General features: G+C 36.6%; 1 pseudogene; it reads left to right on the top strand.

Annotated features, from left to right (window-relative positions):
- Nucleotides 1-5,591: 5,591 nt before the first annotated feature.
- On the top strand, nucleotides 5,592-14,808 carry LOC123824849 (annotated as a pseudogene).
- Nucleotides 14,809-15,892: the final 1,084 nt, after the last annotated feature.

The following is a 15,892-nucleotide window of genomic DNA, read 5'->3' as shown; positions in this document are numbered from 1 at the left end:
ACAGACTTTTGGTTTGTACTAGCCAAGTAAGCTCTCAATTTCCAAGCACTTATATGTTATCATAAGATTGGATGCTATTTTAGCCTCTGTGGACTTTTTCCTCGTGTGAAATTAGAAATATATTACTGAATAGAAAGATCTGTGAATCATAACCTTACTTATGTTTTCACATCTTATCATTCTAGTCTTTGGGCTTTATGTGCAGAATTCCATCAACTTTCATAATAACACCATCAGGGAAATGCTAACATAGCCCATATTTGAGAGATTTAGAAGTAATTAGATGTCTTGCTTAAAAGTCTCACAGCAAGTTAAGTGACAAGCCATGATTCTTTTCCTCATGCTTGCAAACACAGCATTAAATGCCCTAATGCACTTACAGTTCTACAGTGACCAGGAAGCTTTGGGATGCAAGCAGTAGAATCACAGCTCAAATTGGCTTAGGAAAAAATAGAGATTTTATATCTAATAAAGAAACTTGTAAAATAGGCAAAGGCAGACCTAAAAATTAGCAATGCTGGAATGAAGCAATAGCCTGAGAACACATGTTCCTCATGGCTTGCTGTCAACCCACAGAGAATTCTGAGCACGTTGGTTTGAGTCCTAGACCCTCCTCTGTGGCCAGAGTACTGTACCACTGTTATGACTGGCAGTCCGTAATGACACCCTGTGACTGGAGAGAAGGCAGAAACCGCTTCTTAAATGTGTATTTGTGTATTCTCTGAATTGTATTTGTATGCTAAGGATGGGTTCTGGGAAGACAAATTGTAGGTGTTCGCCACAAGCGTTAGTATAGGAATAGTTTTTAAATGGTAGCCATCATAATCATTTGCATTATGTTTAGAGAGATTCTTATCTTTTTTCCTAAGTTTTTCTCATATTTTAAAAGTAAAATTATGCCATCTCTCCCATGTATTCTTTCAGTCATTTTCAGCACATGCTGTGGATACTATTTCAACTTCTATAATTCCCAGAATTTTAGATTCTTTGAAACACTTTCCTCATAGCTAGCTCCTTGGACTGAAGAATATAGAAAGATAGAGTGGGGAATTGTGCCTCTGCATAGGGGGTAAAACTGTAATTCTTCTCCCACAGTCTCCGTGTTACCCAGAATGAAAAGGAAAGCGGCACTCATCAGGTAGTAAGTACGCTAAATAGGGCTCGCTCCTGACAGCACACTTCTGTAGATTGCCTATAGCTTCCTCCCTGTCTGGCATCAAAGTGGGTTTTGAAACCACTGGCAGTAGGGTTAAATCAGGAAGTTAAATCCATCGTATGATTACTTTTACCCATAGCTCCACAGTCTGTCTCTGTTTGAATAGGAAACTCAAATTCAAAATCCAAAGTCAAATAATCTTTTACTCATTCATTATCAGAGATTAGGCCTGTGGGTTTAGGTAATCTACAGCTGACTTGAATGTCCTAGTGGCTTAAGGAAATTAATAACTTCCAAAATTAAGTTGGAGCAGTGGGGGGATATGTTAAAACAGTGGTTCTCCCCTTAGCTATGCTTTAGAAATGCACTGGCAGCTCTTAGAAATTACAATGTCAGGCTCTGGAGCAGGCCAATTAAATGTAAGCTCTGAGGGCATGTCCTAGGAATAGTATTTTCTAAAATGTTCCTTAGGTGATTCAAAATTTCCCAAAATATGACCTAAACATAAGAGAAATAGGGCATCTTGTTATACAAAGCACTGCATTAATGTCAGGAAGCATTTAGCTTAATAAATACCACTTTTTTTCTGTTTCCTGTAACATACTTTGGAAATGCTTTGGGTGTATGTCATTTGCATTTTTAAGGAGAGAGTACAGGAAAGAGGGTGCGGATTTCCTCCTTCTTCTGTATATAGCACTAATGAATCTGAGCATGAATGCTGAGTCAAACTCCTGCTTTTTTTTTTTTTCCATTTGTCTCAGCTGAGGAGAAATAAAGTATACATCAGTTAAGGAAAGGGGAAAAAAACCCTCAAAATGCTGAACTTGCTTTTGCTATAAATAGAACCAATTACTTTCCTGGTTATTTACTTTCCTGGTTATTCTACACACAAAAAGCTACCTGATGCTCAGGCAAGTTTCAAATTACAGGCAGGAGCTAGTCTTAACTTTGAGTCTTCATCACCTGCAGCAGTGTCATTTCTAGGTCATGGACATGCATTGTCAGCTCCTTTTCATTTTCCCAAAGAGCTTTGACACTCTCATTTACAATATGCCAATATATTTCTTTATCAAATTCATAAAGCTTCTGCAATAATGCAACAAGTTAACTATAGGCTTATACATTCACAGATGCATCTCATTTTTCTTTCTTAAACTTTTCCCAAATAACAAGTTCCTTATTTCCCCACTCTCAGGGGGCTATTGTTTCATTTTCTTAACACCTTTCCTTACAAAAATTTTACTTTGTTGATCACTACTCTGTTTCTATAAAAATTCCATATTATATGTGTATCTGTGTATATTTAGATATATGAATGTATATATAATATATCCAAGTGTATACACACACATATATAGTCTCTTTCATTAAATACAAATGACAAATATTTCACCAGTAAACTTTATTTCACTTATTGAAATGGGATAACACCCAGTTGCTTTTCTAAATGAAAGTATGCATTTAAGAAATATATACCTATAGAGCAAGAAAATTAAATAAGATTCCATTATAGTACATAAGCTTTATTATTATTCTTTGTTACAAATATGCTTATGATCATGTCAAATACATAGAATTTTCTCAGTAAGTTATCTCTTAATAAATAAATAATCAAATAAATGTTAATGAGTTAAGAAATCAGTATCTTGGATTTTCTGGAATGCAAATAACTAGGTGCCAGAGAGAATATATAATTCTGTTTATTGCCATATAGTTTTACATTTTTTCTGGTGAAAAAAAATAGTGCATTTAAGTTGCCTTCATATAAATACCCAATTGGCTCATAAACATTCAAAGATTTCCATAAGTTTAGCATAAGACATATTTAATCAAACCACCATAAAACTATAGTTTTAGAGCTATGCATTTCTTATTACTTCATTTCACTTATGAACCATAGAAATATTATAAGCCCTCTACATAAAATTATAAAACTTTATGGAGAGTAGTTATAAAATACATATTTTTAAGAAGGAAAATATTATGAGGAAAGAAGAAATAATTTGGAGTTGTGAATTTTCTCTAAATTTCAGCAGAGTCAATGCAGTGGGTTCCACAACAAAGTAATTCATGGAGCCTACTAACAAAATTCTCAAATATAGTAAATATTGATATAGCCAGGTCATTGCTGAAGAAAGACAGTGACTATTCACGAATAACAGGACTTACTATGAGGCAATAATAACAAAGATTTCTGCATTAATTCATGATTAATCAGTGGAGAGTCTATAAACAGGAAATTTTAAAACTGACAAAAGTTGCTTTTTAGGTAAATAAATAAAGATGTGATAGTTGAAAAATATAGTTAAAATGACATAAAAATGATGAACAATGCACCCTAAACACAAAGATTAATTTCAGGTGGGATACAGTCTTAAAAGCAAAAACATCTACAAGAAACTAACAACAACCATGACAAAAACTTGGAAATGCTGATTAATAACTATAATTGAAATCTTTTGCACCTTGGGATTCTGAAAGGCTTCTTTAAGAAGACATTACAAAGTCATAAAGAAAAGATCAATATATGTGTCTATAGTTAAATGGGAAAATAATAGATGAGACCAGAAAAGAGAAGTTTATGAATTGTTCTTGGGTTATAAATCCTAATTTACTTATTTATTTATTTTTTATTATTGAAAATGTGGATTTTCCCTATTTGAAAGCATTTATCGGTTCCTTAAGCTTTCCTTTTACAATGCAAGCTGCATGAGAAAGAGAATCTCATCTTGTGTTCACTTCTGCACCTTCATTGTCTAGCCCTGCATCCTGTGAAGACTTGGTGCTTAATACTTGCTGCTTTTGAATAACAGTTTCTGAATCTGTGATTATGTTGTTTGAAAAGCTAAAATTGAGCTAGTAGCTAACAGCAACTATGAAATAATTCATTAAGATTGTTTGTTAGACTAAGTTCACCTTCGAATAAACAATAAATATTCTATGAAAAATGTCACAATACCTGATAGCAAACTATATTACAAGGCCACTGTAATCAAAACACTCTGGTACCATCATAAGAACAGACAGATAGACCAATGAAACAGAATAGAGAGCCCAGAAATAAGCCCATGTCAATACAGTCAGTTAATATTTGACAAAGAGGACAATGACATAAAATGAAGTAAAAATAGCATCTTCAACAAACGGTGTTGGGAAATCTGGACAAGTACATGCAAAAACAAATAAATAAATAAAACTCAATCACCAACTTACACCATACACCAAAATAAACTCAAGATGGAGAAAAGACTTACATATAAGTGTTGACACTGTAAAAGTCACAGAGGAAAACATAGGCAAAGAAATTTCAGATATCCCACACAGCAATATTTTCCCCAATACATCACCTAGGGCAAGGGATATAAAGGAAAGAATAAACAAATTGGGACTACACCAAACTAAAAATCTTCTTCATGGCTAAAGAAAACATCAACAAAATGGACAGGGAACCAACCATACGGGAAAGGATATTTGCCAGTGATACCTTGGACAAGGGTTTAATCTCCAAAATATATAAAGAACTCACATGACTTCACTCCAGGAAGACATACAGAGGGCCCATAGATACATGAAAAAATGCTCAACATCACTAGTCATTAGATAAATGCAAATTACACCTGCAGTGAGATACCACTTCACACCGGTCAGAATGGACATCACTAACAAATCAACAAGTGCTCGTGAACAAGTGCTGGCGAGGTTGTGAGAGAGGGAACTGTGGAGGATACCGGCCAGCAGTATCCATCTCGGCTGCAGATGCTCGTCGAATCATGCTAAAAACATACACAAAGACAATCAGGTCCTGTGGGTGAATAGGAACAGAAAGGCCACTCCTAACATGGGGAGCTCCTTTGGCCACCCTCTCTCTGTTGGGGAGAGTGCCCCTCTCTCCCTCCAGAGAGGCTTTTTATTGTTTTCGTTTACATAAGAATTCAGGTAAAGCTCATTACTCATTGCAAGGAAGTAAGGATCAAATAATAGATAACAAGGAAGTCTGAGGGCCTATTGTGAGTCAGGGTCAAAGAGCTGTAAAACTTTAAAGAACAAACTTACTTCTTCCTTGGAGGCTTATCATTCAAATGAGAGCATTCTAAACAAAGCAGGTTTCACAGGATTTTACATATTCTTTCTTAGGCCTGATCACCTGGGGAACCTGCCTTTTTCAGCACAGAGCTGCACCACCCTGTCATTGTTTCAGGCTTAGGTGGAGCAAGGGAACTAAGGCAACCAAGAGATAAGGAGATTTTCTCCCAGACATTGAGAACTCAGGCTATATCACAGCCTGGGAGCGAGGGTCCATCACCCCCTTTTGCTGTAGCCCCCAAACTCCTTCCTTGGGGGCCTCCCACGTGATTGTGCCTGTTTTAAGTCGTTCCCCCCTTGGGGAATCTTACCCGTCAAAGCTAACTGACCAAGCTTTGGGGTTCAGTTATGAATGAAGCAGCAGAAGCAGTGCTCCTGCCAGGGAAATAAGCTTTTGTCTCCTTGCTGGCTTATGGTCCAAGGCCACTCCCTCAGCCTTAGCCTTGGCGGGGGTTACAGCTTCTGATACCAGGCAGGGCGGTTCCCAACAGGGAACTCCAGTACACTGTTGGAGGGAATGCAGACTGGTGCAGCCACTGTGGAAAAACGGCATGGAATTTCCTCAAAAAAACTGAAGATGGAACTGATTTTTGATTCAGCAATTCCACTGCTGGGACTATACCCTAAGAATCCCGAATCACCACTTCTAAAGAACCTATGCACCCAAAGGTTTATAGCAGCAGTATTTACAATAGCCAAGTGCTGGAAACTGCCTTAATGCCTATTAGTAAAACAATGGATCAAAAAACTGATACATTTACACAATGGAATACTATGTAGGAGAAAGAAGAACAGAACTCCCGCCCTTCACCATAGCATGGATGGAACTGGGGAGCATTATGCTAAGTGAAATAAGCCAAGCAATGAAAGACAAATGCCAATTTATCTCACCTTAAGTGGAACCTAATCAACAAAACAAAGAAATGAGTATGTAGAATCTGAGACATGGAAATAAAAAACAAACTGACAGTGACTAGAAGGGAGAGGGGAGGGGTATAATGGGGAAAGAAGGGGAAGGGGCAAGCCAAGGAACATGAATAGAGGACTCAGGGGAATAGACAGTGTGAAGGGATTGACTGTGGGAGTAGGGGGACGGGGCAGGGGAAAAATGGTGGGAGAACTGTAACTGAGCAACAATAAATTAAAAGTGTTAAAAACTTTTGAGAAATATGAAAAAAATTTAAAAACAAAAATGCTTCTAGCAAAAATGTCAATAAATAATTGGGGCAAATATGGGGAAATTATATTTGCATGAGATAGAAGTTATAAAATCCTTGTAATAATCTAGGAAACATGCAGAAATCATATTTTTAAAAACTATATACTCAAAGGATATAATAATAGTGTTATACAATACAAATGAAAGAATGAATCTTGTTTTTTAGGAATTCTCAAAGTTCTAAAGTTGTTTCAAAATAATTTTGAATCCATCCATTCAAAACACCAGCCATAAACACACACACTCACACACACATACATTTATATATAAATTTAACTTAGGAGATATACAGTTAGTTTAATTTTGTCTGGGAGGTTATATTGGGAAAGACTAATTGAGTGGGCTGCTTTATTACATAATTATCTAATTAATTAAATTTTCCTTTTAAATGAATTTTAAAATATCTTATACTAATGTACACTTTAAAAATAAAAATTAAAAGACAGTACTACATAAAACTAGAATGTATACTTTTGTAAACATCCAGTTTCATCAAAAATATCAGACAGTAGAATATTGTTCTCTAATCACAATAAATGTGCAAATTAATATAATTTTTTCTCTCAACTTTAAGATTTCTTCATAGTAATTTAATTATGTGAAACTAGGTAGTATTTCTAATTAACAAGCCAAATTTCAACTGATTTAAACATAAAAATGGATGACATTAAGGTTTGCACACTCTGCGCCTTATACCATAAGTTCAGATACAGACAAATACAAAAGACATCTTACGGGGGTGGGGGGGTGCTGGGGGACAGCTAGGGCCTTCTGAGCTTTAACTGGCCTTGAGATCACTCTCACATATATCCAGGCTGTTAAGCAGATGGCTGTTTCCCTGACCTTCGAAATCTTTGTTTTTCTTGTCATAACCTTTGCCTTTTAATGAATTAAATTATTCTTTTTGTATAATTAGCTTCTGTATTTCTGTCATGTGCCTAATTTGCACATGTTCCTAAGAAGATTTCAATAAAATACATTTTCTACTGTGTGAGGAATTTTGAAGTGAAATAACTTTTTTGAATTAAACAATATATGCATCCTTTAGCACAGTGTAGGAATGGGATAAACATTTTTCCTTCTCTCATCTCCTTAAACTAAAATTTATATTGCATATAGATGTAATACATAGGGAACAATAAGAGCGGGCATAGTGGGAATAAACATTCCATTTCCCATAATGAAGACAAAGAGGCCATTTTATAAAGGATCTATGATTTGATCAGGTTAAAGAGGATTGTTCTCAACATTTATGTAGGCAATATGTGCCACAAAATCAATACTTCATGGAACACCTTGACACATGGGACCATTGTGTTTGCCCAGAGATTTAGGTATTGTGGAATGTTTAATGACCATGTCAAATGAAGTCTGAGTATTATATACTATTGCATCATACTATTCTTTGTCTACATACAGATAAAAGTATTTGAAATTTCTCTCCAGTAGGTAACCATTCCCAGATTCTTGGGTGGTGTCTAAACTAAGCAAAATGTGACAGTCATCATAACTATTGAGAAGTTTGAGGAAATGTTCCCGTCATGATGAATTTAAATGAATAAAAAAGTGTTAACACAAGTCTTCCAATCCCAGTTTAACATGTCCATATGGATCGACGACAGACTGGCGAGTTCAAGACGTTCGTTTTACAGTTGTGACCACAAGGTCTCTCAGGTCCATATGAAGAACCCAGCAGCTTGAAGGGCACTGTGGGTAGCACCTTCCTCACTAAAGACTGCAGGGGAATGTATGGGACAATGTGATAGAAACCTGTCAGACCATTAAACATACACCTGGACTGCACACCTATGTCTACTTTCCACTTCTGTAGTAGCAGGTGAGACTTATTCCTTATTCGTGTTTCTGTTCTGCACCCTCCGTCCCCTCGCACTAATGTTGATGTCATCTCTCATCTCCTCTCTGGTGGAGTCTCTACCTTCCCACTCATCCCGTACAAACCTCTTCCCCACTGACACCTGGCTCGTGCCCCAAAACTCAGGCTCTTTTGTTTCAAGGAATGTCCAAAGTGTGGCAGGCTCACTGCATACTTCTCAACTAATAAGAAATAATTTCCTTTATATTGGAAAAGCTAGAAACAGTTAATATGAAGATTATAAAATTCTTAATTTCTGTAAGATATCAAATTGTGAGCCCTGGCTGGCATAGCTCAGTGGATTGAGCACGGGCTGCGAACCAAAGTTTTGCAGGTTTGATTCCCAGTCAGGGTACATGCCTGGGTTGCAGGCCATGGCCCCCAGCAACCACACATTGATGTTTCTCTCTCTCTCTCTTTCTCCCTCCCTTCCCTCTCTAAAAATAAATAAATAAAATCTTAAAAAAAAGAAGGAAGAAGGGTAAATGTTCTCAATGGATGCTTTAAAAAAGGATATCAAATTGTGACTTTCACTTTTAGTTACTTTGTTTTTAACAAAATACATATACATACTTACTGCTGTTAGTACAGCTGGGTGTTTTTATATAACTTTATATTTATAAGTGGGCATGGTGTGCTAAACATTATAAACTTAGTATTTATCCTTAATGTTGTCTGTTGCTTAAACAGAGCTCTTACATGCATGCACCTCCTCAGTAACTAGTACCACAGGCTGATTACAAGCAGACCCTGGAGGACTGTCTGAGATTATAGACAAATTCTACCCCTTAGTAGCCAGGTGACTTTTGTCAAAATATTTAATATTTCTGGCTTCAATGTCCTCATTTGTAAAATATGGGCTATAACAGAGCCTACCTATATGGTTCACATGACAATTGAGTTAGCATAAGTTAAGTGCTCAGTGTGACCCCAGGCCAGAGAAAGAGCTTGTGTTTATTTACTATAATCACTATTCACAAATCAAGTAGTGTCAAGTAATTCTTTATTAAATGCCTGCAATAGATATTTATTATTTATTTTTTATATTTTTAATTTTTTATTGTTGTTCAGTTAAAGTTGTCCCCTTTCCCCCCATAATCATCCCCAGCCCTGCCCACCGCCCACATTATTTCTTATGATGCCACAATCAGATGGATACTAATTGCCTCTTTTCACAGACACTCAAGCACTCCAAAGCTCACCTCTTTTTTGTATTTATTTGTGATTCTGAATTTGTTTTTTTCATATATTTTCAAGTCTTTAGAAAAGTTTACTTTTGTCTAAGTTAAAAGCTGCAAATTTCCAACTTTTTATGAGTTAGTATCTAACTTGCCTATAAAAGTGGACCACTAGATTATCAGGCACATTTCACATAACTGGAAGCTACAGCGTATTTTTTAAACCACCTTAATTCTTCCCCAAATCTCAGTTTCTTCAATTGTGCAATGAGATCTTTTATTTAGATCAATCCTAGATCTATACTAAGCTTAACTGTTTGTGTTAATATAGCCTGGATATGTAGGCGCTCCCCTCTATGGTTTTGGTTAGAGTACATATGCACAGCTTGGGTAGAATCATATAATTAGTATTCATATTAGAGATTGTAGCAGGTCAGTATATGATAATTGACAAAGCATATCTTCTGGACAATGATAGGTATTATTATGTTGCCCTTGGGATTTAGCATATATATGTATATATTCTATATATACATTCACATGCACACATACATATACACATATACATATTTAGATAGATACATAGATATATATACAGGTATATGTATGTGTGTGTTCCATCTAGTCTTTATATTATATATATAGTTCATGTACATTCAGAATGATTTAAAAAAGCTATTATATCTATTAAACATGTATTCATAAAATTTGCAAAGAAAAATGGAACAATATGATAATTGTATTCACTGTCAATATATTTTTCAACTCTTTACATACTTGCTTGGTCATTATTAAATTATAATTGCCTTGCCTAAAATAGCATACTGTACTATAATGTTTATTTGGGGACATAATATTAAATCTTTTAGATTTATAATGTGATCTCTTTTTCTTCTAGTTGTATCACTTTAACTACACACACACATACACACACACACACATGTATATGAAATAACTCCTAGGTTAAGGAATATATGAGACATACAATCTAGCAAATAATCTTCCCTGGCTTATATGTCCAAATACCTAATTAATAAGCCTACAGTTTTAAATGACTCAGAAGCTCTAAACATTACAACCAAAAATCTTGATTCTACCACAAAACCTGTTATTCTCACATTATTTTGCATATAAAATTATAACACTATGAACCTACTTACTTAAATAACTCAGAAGCTCTAAACATTACAGCCACAAATCTTGATTCTACCACAAAACCTGTTTTTCTCACATTGTTTCTCATATAAAATTGTAACACTGTCTCTTTAGCGTAACTCAAAATCATGGGCCCTTATTTCCTTCTCCCTTCTCATATCCAAAGGACCAGAATTTTTACTTCTCAGCATCTGACAGCACCTGACCCCGTCTCACTTCTGTTACATTGGTTTACTCTGACAGTGGCAGCAGCCTTCTCCCCAGTCTTCCTGTGTCATCTTTTTTTATTGTATTTTTCCCATTACCATTTAACCCCTGTGTGCACCCCTCCCCTCTGCAATCACCACACTGTTGTCCACGTCCATGAGTCCTTTTTCATTTTTACTTGATCCCTCCACTCCAACCCCCATAGTTGTCATCTTTGCCCTCTCCAGTTCTCTACAAAGCAGCCAATGTGTCTTAATAAAATTATAAGTCTTCTGCACCAAATCTGCTGAAGGTTTTCCTCTAAAATTAGAATGAATTTGAAATATCTAACTCTACCCAGTGTGCACAATCACATGAGATATGGCCTCTAGTTCCTCAGTGACCTTGTCTACTGGCACTCACCCTCATTCATGACCCCCATCCATACTGGGCAGCCTTGTTTGCTGAATAGGAGAAGAAGGTTCACATCTCTAAGTCACCATCACTGCCATGTCCTAGAATTTGACACATTTCCTCTAAATCTCCTCATGGCTGGCTGCTACTCATCACATATCTTCTTATATTGCTCTCTTTTCTATACACAGTTTATTCACATACTGGTATTAATGACAATGTGAAAATAACTGATTTATACCTTTGTTTACCTGAGTGTTTCATTTTCTTTGCCAGAGACTATAAACTCTTTGAGGTCAGAAACTATCTCTGCTTAAACTTTAGCACTTCAACTCCAGCATCCAGATTAGTGTCTCCCAGAAAATAAGCACTCAAGAAATACACATTTTAGTGTTAGTAAATAACTAGTCATTTGTTTTGCATATTTATAAACCATTATTCCTTTTTTTCTAGATCTCTGTTCTAGGAGTTCTTTAATTTCTAGTTGATTTTGGTCTTTTTCTAAATTATTTATTCACATTGAATCAAAATTCTGTTAATCTAGCCTGATGGTGGTACTAATAGTATGCTTTATATATTTATGAGAAACAAGTTTAATTTTTGTCTCAGCACTCAAAACAGTTTTATGAATGCCATTATAAAAACCTGATGTTTAGGTTACAGTGTTGTTCTAATTATGATCATTCTGTGTATGGAGAATACTCCAAACACTTAACACCCAGATTTTTAATGTTGTTCACAATTATTCTTGTGTTTCAAATAAATTTTATTATGCTGAGCGAAATCAGAGAAATTAAAGGCAAACATGGTAAGCTTTTCTCAGTTAGATATACGGATCTCATAACACTTTAGATATACAAAATATTTTCCTGTATTTACACTAAATATTAATGCAGCTTTTACATTTTTTAGGAATAGAAATAAGAACATGTATGAATGACTCAAAAACATGCACGACTGTGGGAACGGATTGTGGAAATGGAAGGGTGAGATGGGCAGAAGAGGGCAAAGGAGGAAAATGAAGCAATTTTAATAACATAACAATAAAAGTAGTAAAAAAAATAAAAATTGTAAATTTTACAATATTCTGTAAAATGTTAAAGTTCAATTTAGTGTAGTTAAAGACAACATACCATTATATCAGTTTTGTTTTCACTTTCATTGACACTCCAAAAAAGTGAGAAATGAAAAAATCCATAGTAACATTATTTTTTCTGCTTCTCATGAAATCTGTTCCTCAGCATTGTAAACTAAATTGTTTAAACAAATGTTGTCATCAAATAAACACCTAGGCACACACATCAGGGCAGTGTTTTATTTAGATCTGAAAAACTAGGACAAATTTCTGTATCTACGAATTTCTTTGTGATCTTTTGCAAGTTTATTCAGCTTTTAATTTGAGTAAATTGCATCAACAAACCTCGTAGGGTTCTTGCGAGAACCACAGGCATAATGCATGCGACACTGCCTGTACTGGCATGTGTCAGGACTCAATTCATACTGTAGGTCATCCTTAGTTCATTTGTGCCATTGGCATTGTCTGCCATCAGACGTGTACTGTCAGTTGCACAAATACCTTATTGGATTCTGTAGGCAGGAATCTGGGTTTTCTTCTGCTCCTTTATTGTTAAGGCTGTTTTTAAATAAACCATGTATTTCCCAAATTTCAAGAAAAATATAACTTGTTTAAGAGGTCTTTAAATGTGTGAACCCATGCCATTAAAAAGAGTAAACTTGAATAGCTGCTAAACATTAAGACAAAGGAAAATAGATTCACACCACACCTTGGAGTGAGCCAAATGATAACATTGGCTCTCTAACTATTTGAGCTGTTGCCTGTGTTCTTTTTTCTTTTACTATTCACCTCATGCATTTCTCACATTTGATTTAGTAAGTTCACTGAGCATTTTTTTCTTGTTTTGGCTACTCTTTTGATTTGGGGAAAATCTCCAGAGAGGTTGAAGCCAAGAAAACCATCTGCTCTGGAAGGTGGGATGGTAGTAGGTAACCCCCTCTCTTTCCCTTTGGCAGCATGGAATCTCAGCTGTCCAGTCCCATCTCCCTCGCTCCCACCAATGGAAACTTTGAATCTTGAGTAAATGAAGCAAAAAGTCCATGACATTTAGACATTTTTGATAGCAGAATTAACAGTGTGGGGAGAAAAAATGGCTTGGTATGAAATGTCCAAGTGAAATGAAACCCAGCTGGAGAGTGGTACCATCCAGACAGAGTTGTCCCAGGGAAGCAGGTAATGAGGGGTCGGCCAGACAACAGCCGAGTTCTCAGGTGGCCAATTGGCAGCTTTTTCACAACCATTTCCATATTGGAGCCATCAGACTCTCCATCACTAAATTTGACTTATGATTAAGGTCCCTAGAGTTGAGTTATAATCACATGGAAGCAGGAATCGTGACCAGTTTGAATGTGTACCAGTAGAGTTGGGATTGGTGCAAAAGGTGAATGTTGAAAATTCAGGTAATTTGGAATGGTAAAACTCTGGCAGGCAGTTTTCAAGCATTTAATAAATGTCACCGGGAATGAAGTTCTGATCAAAGGCAAGCCTTAAGGAATCAATGCAATCATCACTACGCTGCACTTATGGCACTTATGGACTCGAGAAACTCTGGTAGGTGTGATACCAGTAGACAGCTAAGGAAACAAAAAGGCAATCTAAAGTTCAATTCACATCTGAAGTCCAGACCTGAAACCTGACGACAATGTTGCTGTAGAAAATTTCTGGTTCTTACCTCTTTCCTGAAACAAGTTAATATAGTGTCTGATACTTGATGTGCAACTTGATTTGGCAGCTGTTTTCTCTACACCAGTAAACAGAGAACATAGGCAGCAATCAAACACGTTCACACTCCTCTTTTGCTCTGTGACTGAAGTTTATATTACTCCCTGTGTGTTAGTAAGGAGAGAGATTGCTTGTTTTACTAGGACATCACAGAATCCACTTAATAAATGACATCTTGCTTAAGGAAACTGACAGTCAAAAAAATATGAAGTACTTCAGTTGCCTTGGGTGGGCACATACATAACAGATAATGGGGATACTAATCAAGAAAATTAATCAGCCTACTACCAAATTGGAGACTATATTGCCAAGCCAAAGTAAAATCCACAGTACTCTTCCTTTCTCACTCCCTGACCATCTTGGCAGCTGCTTTTGTTTGGGGGCCATCCACACTTAAGGCACGAAGATGGTGACGGAAAGATGAAAAGGTCGCTGGAGTTAATCAACTCCAGGCTCCAACTTTTTAGGAAAACTGGGAAGTGTGTGCGGGGGTGCAAACAAACTGAAGATGATCAGAGAAGGCAAAGCGAAACTGGTCATTCTCACCAACACTTGACCACGCCAAGGAGACCTGAGATAGCATCCTGTGCCACACTGACCAAGACCGGTGTCCATCACCACAGCGGCGATGGTGTTGAACTGGGCACAGCGTGTGGAAAATACACCTGAGTATGCACACCGTCTCTCACTGACCCAGGTGATTCTGACATCATTGGAACAGTGCCAGGTCAGACTGGTGACAAGTAAGTAATGCATATTTTTGAGAGCAGACTGACAGCTATGGGGTTAGAAGGGTGGTGGGATTGAGCAAAAAGAAAAAGCTTATGGACACAGACAGCAGCGTGGTGATTGCTGGAAAGAAGGGTGTGGGTAGTGGTGGAAGAGGGTATAGGGAGCATAAATGGCAAAGGAAAATACAATAAACATAAACAAATTAAGTAACCCCCCCCATAATACTACATTTTGTACTCTGACTCTGCTTCTATAAAAAAAGAGAAACAATTAATTAAGGGCCTCATTGGTTTTGAAGGGAATGTTTGCAATGTTTGGTTGTCCAGGTCTGACCTACATAAGGTTTTAAATGAGTCCTAGAGTCATTTAAAGAAAAAATTATGTAAATGGCAAAAGATGGAAATCAAACAACTTTGTCACTTGACCCTTATAACCGGTCGGGTCCTGCCGCCCTCAGCTTGTGCATGGTAAAATGCCATGCTGTGTGAAGTACACGGTCTGTGGTAAACTGTCATGGAGCATTCACGGCTCCAAGGCCTGTGTTTGGGGAGAAATTCCATATGCTCTTCCACAAAACAACAGCCTATCCTTTTAAAAAATGCTTTATTTTTTTCTTTTTTATTAAACTTAGAAGGGGTGGAATTGGTTAACGGAATTATGTAGGTTTCAGGTATACAATTCTAACACACATCATCTGTATACTGTGTTGTGTGTTCACCACCCCAAGTCAAGTCTCCTTTCATCACAATTTATCACCCCGGTACCGCCTCTACCTCCCATCACCCCCACTTTTCCTCTGATAATCACCATGCTGTAGTCTGTGTATATGAGTTTTTCCTTAACCCCTTCATATTTTTACCCAACCCCACAAACACCCCTCCCCTCTGTCAGTTGTCAGTCTGTTTTTTTATCTATGAATATGTTTCTATTTTTTTGATAGTCCATTTTATTAATTAGAATCCATATATGAGTGAAATCCTATGGTATTTGTCTTTCTCTGACTGGCTTATTTCACTTAGCATAATGTTCTCCAGGTCCATCCATGCTGTTGCAAAGGGTAGGATTTCCTATTCTTTTCAGAAACCACTGTCATGCTCTT

The sequence above is a fragment of the Phyllostomus hastatus genome, unplaced genomic scaffold, assembly GCF_019186645.2.
Source record: "Phyllostomus hastatus isolate PE091 unplaced genomic scaffold, TTU_PhHast_1.1 phas_contig_58, whole genome shotgun sequence".
Classification (NCBI taxonomy): domain Eukaryota; kingdom Metazoa; phylum Chordata; class Mammalia; order Chiroptera; family Phyllostomidae; genus Phyllostomus; species Phyllostomus hastatus.
The sequence above is the reverse complement of the archived record's forward strand: the minus strand, read 5'-3'. Positions and strand labels throughout refer to the sequence as shown.